The sequence below is a fragment of the Hippopotamus amphibius genome, chromosome 10 (assembly GCF_030028045.1).
Source record: "Hippopotamus amphibius kiboko isolate mHipAmp2 chromosome 10, mHipAmp2.hap2, whole genome shotgun sequence".
Lineage (NCBI taxonomy): Eukaryota > Metazoa > Chordata > Mammalia > Artiodactyla > Hippopotamidae > Hippopotamus > Hippopotamus amphibius.
In genome coordinates, this window is record NC_080195.1 from 95,253,029 (window position 1) to 95,260,935 (window position 7,907).

General features: G+C 32.1%; 1 non-coding gene across 1 annotated transcript; it reads right to left on the reverse strand.

The window, feature by feature from the left end:
* Positions 1–2,448: 2,448 nt before the first annotated feature.
* Positions 2,449–2,551, reverse strand: LOC130830691 (U6 spliceosomal RNA). Its single transcript, XR_009047859.1, has one exon. It is a non-coding gene; the product is annotated as a U6 spliceosomal RNA (small nuclear RNA).
* Between the last annotated feature and the right edge of the window lie 5,356 nt (positions 2,552–7,907).

Here is a 7,907-nt window from a genome sequence, read left to right on the forward strand (position 1 = left end):
ATTTAATTTTTAAATTCTTCATTATTTTCTTACCCTGTTGTGTGTTTCTCTACCACCACAACATATTATGCAAAACTCAGAATATTTTTTCCGCTTATGGTTTGGAATTTAAATGTTGCATTTGCACTCTTTTAGTGGTTGTTTGTAATTACGTATTTAAGAAAATATTTTTATAATCAGTGTCTCTAGCCTTTGGCTATAAAAGGGAAAAATCTGAGCAAATTTTAAAGAGGAAAACATGTATTTTCTCACACTGCCCTTACTCTAAGTAGAAATTAATTTCTGATGTTTTCATGATGAACATTGGTCACGATTATTGTTTTTACACATAATAGTTAAATTGTTAATAAGTTTTGGGTTTCTTTTGTGTGTGTGTTCACATTGTTTGGCTTCTCACTCCTCTCATATACGTTCACATCTGACAAAATCTGTCCTTTGGCATACTTTGAGATGATAGTATGTGTACGTGAGCATTCTTCAGGATATACATTGGAAAAATGTCTTTATTTTGCCCTCAATTGTCAATGATAGTGCCCTTGGATGGACAGTTATTTGTCATGTATTTAAAGATTTTTCTCCACTGATTCTGGCATCTATTGATATTGAAAAGCTTACTGTCAATCTAATTATCATTTCTTTCTTGGGATTTTTTTTCCTTTTTTGCTGTCAGTTCTTAGGACTTTTCCTTTTATTGTTGATGGTCTTCAATTTTCCTGCAAGGGGTCTTGGTATGTTTTTATTTGTTTTTATCATTCACAGTACTCAATATATACTCTCAATCTGAGATTTCATAGCATTTAAAATCAGAGGAAATCCTAGGTTGTTTATCTGTTTCTTTGATATTTCCTCTATTTTCATCCTCTGGAAAGCCTACTTAAATATATTGTTGTTTGTACATCTTACTTATCCTTATTTATTTATTTTTTGATCAGGTTCTATCATTGTGTTGCTCTCTGGGCAGATTCCTCAGAACTATGGGTTTTGTTTTTGTTTTGGTTTTTTAATTGAACTGTAGTTGATTCATAGTGTTATGTTGGTTTCAGAACTGTCTTTTGATACATTAATTATTTTTTTAATTATAAGTGGCTAGTAGTTTATTCTACTCATTCATTTTTAATTTAATGACCCTATCTTTTCATTTTCAACATACCTAATAGCTTAACTGGCTAACCATATTTAGTTTCTACCTTTTTTATAATTTTCTTTTTTTACTGATGCTCTTCCATTTTTTGTCCCTAAAAGTACCCAAAATATTTATCTTAAAGTCATTTTCAGTTTCCTCTATTATTTTCATTTTATCTAGTGTAAATTTATCTTCCAATTGTTTCAGTTCAATACCTTCTTTTTGTTTGTTTGTTTGTTTTTAACTTTTTATTTTTTACAATAAACTGCATATATTTAGAGTGTACAATTTGGTATCCCAATCTCCCAATTCGTTCCCCCCCAGCCCTCCCCGCTTTCCCCACTTGGTGTCCATATGCTTGTTCTCTACATTTGTGTCTCTATTTCTGCCTTGCAATCCGGTTGATTTGTACCATTTTTCTATAGTCCACATATATGCATTAATATACAATATTTGTTTTTCTCTTTCTGATTCACTTCATTCTGTATGACAGTCTCTAGGTCCATCCATGTCTCTACAAATCTCCCAATTTCGTTGCTTTTTACAGCTGAGTAATATTCCGTTGTATGTATGTACCACATCTTCTTTATCCATTCATCTGTTGATGGACATTTAGGGTGCTTCCATGTCCTGGCTATTGTAAATAGTGCTGCAATGAACATCAGAGTGCATGTGTCTTTTTGGATTATGGTTTTCTCTGGGTATATGCCCAGTAGTGGGATTGCTTGGTCATATGGTAGTTCTATTTTTAGTTTTGCAAGGAACCTCCATAACTGTTTTCCATAGTGTCTGTATCAATTCACATTCCCTCCAGCAATGCAAGAGCGTTCCTTTTTCTTCACACCCTCTCCAGCATTTACTGTTTGTAGATTTTCTGATGATGCCCATTTTAACCGGTATGAGGTGATAACTCATTGTAGTTTTGATTTGCATGTCATGTGCCTCTTGGCCATCTGTATGTCTTCTTTGGAGAAATGCCTATTTAGGTCTTCTGCCCATTTTTTGATTGGGTTGTTTGTTTTTTTTTTTTGATATTGAGCTGGATGAACTGTTTATATATTTTGGAGATTAATCCTATGTCTGTTGATTCATTTGCAAATATTTTTTCCCATTCTGAGGGTTGTCTTTCTGTTTTGCTTATAGTTTCCTTTGCTGTGCAGAAGCTTTGAAGTTTCATTAGGTCCCACTTATTTATTTTTGTTTTTATTTCCATTACTCTAGGGGGTGGATCAAAAAAGATCTTGCTGTTATTTATGTCAAAGAGTGTTCTTCCTATGTTTTCCTCTAAGAGTTTTATAGTGTCTGGCCTTATATTTAGGTTTTTTAAAAACATGGAATGCTTCATGAATTTGTGGGTCATCCTTGCGCAGGGGCCATGCTAATCTTCTCTGTATCATTCCAATTTTAGTATATGTGCTGCCAAAGCGAGAATGGTTCAATATCTTCTTAGCATCAATTTGAATTTCCAAATTTTGGTTTGCAAGTTCACATTGAGTGGAGGTTACATTTATTTTTGATTGTGTTTTTCTCTTTTTCATGTGCGTACTCACCATTTCTTATAATGTGATTTTGTGTGTCATAATTATATTTCTCCCAATCAGAACCAGAACAGTCTTACATAGTTGCTCCAAAGTTCCAGGCCCATGGTGATAGCCACACATAAGTGATCAAATATGATTGGCTGCATGGCTGTATCTGCTTCATTCATTCTACCTCCTTAAGAGCCAACTTTATTTGTCATAACCCTAGCCAGAAGATTTGTCACAACGTTTTTTCCATCTCCATTCAGAGTAGGAAACCAATTAAATATTTTTATTTCAAAGAGTTACCAGGTCCTGCATTGCAGGGAACCCTTTAATTTCTGTTACCCCTTAAGACACCTTGCTTCCTTCTTCCTCTGCTTGTTTCCCGCCTCTGTAACTAGCAGGCCTGTGTATTTAAACTAGATCCTTGCTTTATGTTTATATTCTGTTTGGTCCTAAAAGATGTTTGTTTAGAACTTGGAGAGTTCCTTTAAATATTCTTTTTTTATAATTTTTCTAATATCATTATGTGCTTCAAGTAGAACAGAAGGGCTATAGAAATCAAACTGTAATCCTTGAGTTAATAATTTATTGGCTAATATTTCCTACCTGAAAATATTATTTTATGCATCTCCATATATACATATGTATAATGAAATTAAATATCTTATTCTACTTATTGAGAGAAAATATTTTGCAAGTGAAGTTGTGCAATGCACTGTTTTCTTTTATAGATAGATGAAGCAATTACCCTTGGGAACTTTGCTACTTAATCCTGTGGATAGGATGACATGTGAGACATAGCTTCTGTAATGAATAAGATGTTAATTATGGAGATTTACAGATTAAATGGGAGAGAATGTATTGCATTTAGCAATGTAATGACTATAATAGATATTTAGGGTGATGCACTACATATTTTATTTGTGCCAAGTATTTTTCTACAGTGTTGAATAAATCATAAGTAGATAAAACCTGTTGGGTCACACGGATCATCAACTTGACATGCAGGGTCTTCTCTACAGTATATTTTTTAAGGATTTTTTTCCAGTTTTAAAAGACATAATCTATAGTTCTTCCTAAATAGCTCCATAGCTAGAATAAAACATTAAAAAATATTTATGATGGTATGTCAAGTAATGGTAAAAATATGCAGATATTAATTTCTTCTTTCAAAGTTGCATGGATTAGCACGGTAGCTGTGGCTATCAGCATACAACCCATCACTTATAACTTCAGATTTGGAAGAAAGTCTTAAGGTAGCAGTTCTATTGCTTCCATATTTCTAGCATTGTTCTTAAAACATCTCCAATAAATGGTCATCCAACTTTAGTTCCCACACTTTCTAAACAAATTATACTACAGTGATCCATGAGGGAATGTGGGATGATTATTGGAAAGTGTTTTCTTGCTGTGGTTCTGAGTTTTGTTTTGTTTTATTTTCCATGAAACTATGTAGAACACCTCCAAGTCCTTGACCTAATATCATCCCTTCATATATGTGCCTGCAATTGTCACTCTTAAGTGTCTTTTCTTATGAAATATTTTCATTACCTCACTTCATAAATTTCATGCCTTTAATTATCTACATCATTCCTCTTATACTTCTCTAGATGAACTGCTCTAGTGTGTCAGCATTTTTCTTAAATGTATTTCATGAAGAATTTAACACAATATTGCAAAGAAGTATAACCAAAACAGAAAATAGTAAACCTATTATCTCCCTTGCTCTACACACTGTAATTTATTAAACTGAATCCATGACCTTTCCAAACATTTCCTATTTTACAGCATTCCATATTTTTGTCATTTCTTTTTCTAAGTGCCCCCAAATTAAGCAGCTGATGCAGAATTCAGCTATCTTGGGCATGATTAATATCAATCTCTATCTAGTCCAGAATCTAGACTAAATCTTCTTCCTCTCTGAAACATTCAGTCTACATTTTTCCATCTTCACCAACTCTTTGTCATCCTATCATTCTCACAGGTATTTGATATTGGTTTAATGAAATCATGAAACTCATTACTTTGCCTGGAGATGTAATTTGAGCCAGGAATTTTAAACTCATTTAGTTAGCTAAGGGCTCTCTTACATTTTGTTCTCAATATTTTGACTTATTTTCTTAATCAATGTTTTTCTTACCAATTTGGTTTTAATTTAATAATCAAGTCACAGAGAAATTGGATTCAACATTTGAGGACTTTATCTTGTTATGTTTCAGTTTATTTTTGACTATTTTTTTCAAGCATTGGAACTATGGCTTTGTTTGTTTTTTCCCTCCAAATATAGCCAAGGCATTCAGCATTTTTTACAAGTAGTAGTAATATTTTAAACTTTAGGTCCCCTACAACTATATTTATGGACTCCCCACATTTGCACCTTTTCTTGTTTAGGAACTTTCTGTTTTTCTCACCCTTTAGATATGTTAATTTTGAAATTTGTGTGTTAAATATGTTAATATCATGAAATCATTTTCATTCTCATTTAGCCCATTCAAAATTATGGTATTGTAGCATAATTTCAATAGGTATTTAAAATACTTTTATGATTTTTTAAAAATTCAGACATTGATTTAATATCTATATTTTCTCTAGTTAAAGTTTGGGACACACATCCAAATCATTCAAAAATGTTGTTCCTCAGATATCATTAATTTCAGGTTATAATGGGGTAATTTTTCATTTGATTTAACCAGACAATGCATCTTTCATACTCAAAATTAGTTTAGGGCAATAACAGCTCTTATTGCTTTTACAATATTGTGGGAAATAAAATGATATAGAATATTCAGGATATATGAAACCAAACTTATACAGGGCTATTTTCTTTTCTTTTTTAAGCTCCTTATTGGAATTGCTTTACACTGTTGTGCCAGTTTTTGCTGTACAACAAAGTGAATCAGCTGTATTTATACATATATTCCCATATCCCTTCCCTGCCACAACTACCTCCCACCTTCCTTATCCTACCCGTCTAAGTCAACACACATCATCAAGTTCATCTCCCTGTTTTATGCAAAAGCTTCCCACTAGCTACCTTGTTTTACATATGGTAGTGTAAATATGTCACTGCTACTCTCCCACTTTGTCCCAGCTTCCCCTTCACCCACCACCCCATGTCCTCAAGTCCGTTCTCCACATCTGCATCTTTATTCTTGCCCTGTCACTGGGTTCAATGGTACCACTTTTTTAGATTCCATATATATGAGTTAGCATACTATATTTGTTTTTCTCTTTCTGGCTACTTCACTCTGTATGACAGACTCTAGGTCCATCCACCTCCCTACGAATCACTCAATCTCATTCTTTTTTATGGCTGAGTAATATTCCATTGTATATATGCGCCAAATCTTCTTTAGCCATTCATCTGTTGATGGACATTTAGGGTGCTTCCATGTCCTGGCTATTGTAAATAGTGCTGCAATGAACATCAGAGTGCATGTGTCTTTTTGGATTATGGTTTTCTCTGGGTATATGCCCAGTAGTGGGATTGCTTGGTCATATGGTAGTTCTATTTTTAGTTTTGCAAGGAACCTCCATACTGTTTTCCATAGTGGCTGTATCCTTCAGTGAAACTTGGTCCTGTTTGTCGTTCAAGGAATTTAAAGTATTGAAGTTAATTTTAATGTATTAGAATAAAGTTGCTCATAATCCCTAATTATGTGTTAACATCTAGAGTTTTGATACCTTTCTGATTCCTTATAATGATGTTTTGTGACTTCTGTATTTTTTCCTGAGCAGTTTGGCTACAGATTTATTGATTGTATTTGTTTTCTTATAGAATCAGTTTTGTTTTATAGATATTTCTTCATTGTTTATGTGTTTTCTATTTTATTGATTTCTATTATAATCACTATTATTTCCTTCTTATTGTTTTGTTTTGGGATTTCATTTATTCTTCTTATTCTAGTATCTTCAAGTCAAAGCTGTGAGCACTGATTAAAGATTATTTTTCTTTATTGCCATGAATTTTCTGTTTAGAATTGCTTTAACTGCATCCTAGTAATTCAGATACATGTACTTTCATTTTCAACCTGTCAAAAATACTTTCCAATAATACTTTTCATTTCTTCAACACATGAGTTATTTAAAGTGTTGTTTTTCTCCCTTATGTTTCCATAAATCATTACATCATTTGCTTTTAACTTAATTCCACTGTAGCCAGAAATGATACTTCATGTGATTATAGTCCTCCTCAATTTATTGATATTTGATTTATGGTCCAACTTGGTAAATGTTTCACGCATACTTAAAATCACCATGTGGGGTCCTGTTGTTGGTTGGAATGTTTTATAATTGTCAATTAGGTCAAGTTGGTTGGTAATGTTCTTCAAGTCTCTTATATGCTCATTGATTTTGTCCATCTATTCTAACTCTTTGGAAAAGGGAGATTAAAATTTCTAACTATATTTTGTGGAGTTTTCCATTGAACTACATTGGCTTTACTTTCATGTACTTTAAAGGTTTGTTATTAGGTGCATAAATATTTAGGATTGTTATCTCTTTTTTGATGAATTGACCTTTTTGTTATTTTGAGATGGCCTTCTTCATACCTAGTAATATTCTTGATCTAAATTCAATGTTGTTTGATATTCATATAGAAATTCCACCTTTCTTTTGAGTAGTGTTTGTGTGGTTTATTGTTTTCAATCCAATTGATTTTAATATACTTATTGTTTTATAGTTGCATTTTTTCTCATCAGCAAAATATATTAGAGTTTGTTTCTAATCCAATCTGAAAATCTTTGCCTTTTAATTGAAATACATAGACAATTAAATATGATATGCTATTGATACATTAAGATTTATATCTTATATCACACTATGTTCTGTTTGCTTCATCTTTTCTTTATTCACTTTTTTCCTCTTTTCTGCCTTTTTCTTGATTGAGTATTGTCAAATACACATTTTATCAATAGCTTATTTAGTTTTATCCCTTTGTCTTGTTATTTTAGCAATTGACTTAACTTATCATATTCTAAATTCAAGAGATATTATAGCACTCTACACAATTTATAGGAACCATAAAATAGAATTTTTTTCCTTCTTAGTCTTTATAAAAATGTTTCCATGCATTTTTAGATGTGTATGTATTTTTATATTATACATATGTTTATGTATTCATATGCATGTGTATGTGTGAATGTTACATATCCCACAATACATTATCATTTTAAGCAGCCAATTATCTTTTAAAGAGGCTTGAATAAAATGCATTTCATATATTTATCCATGTAGTTGCCATTTCTGGTGCTCTACAT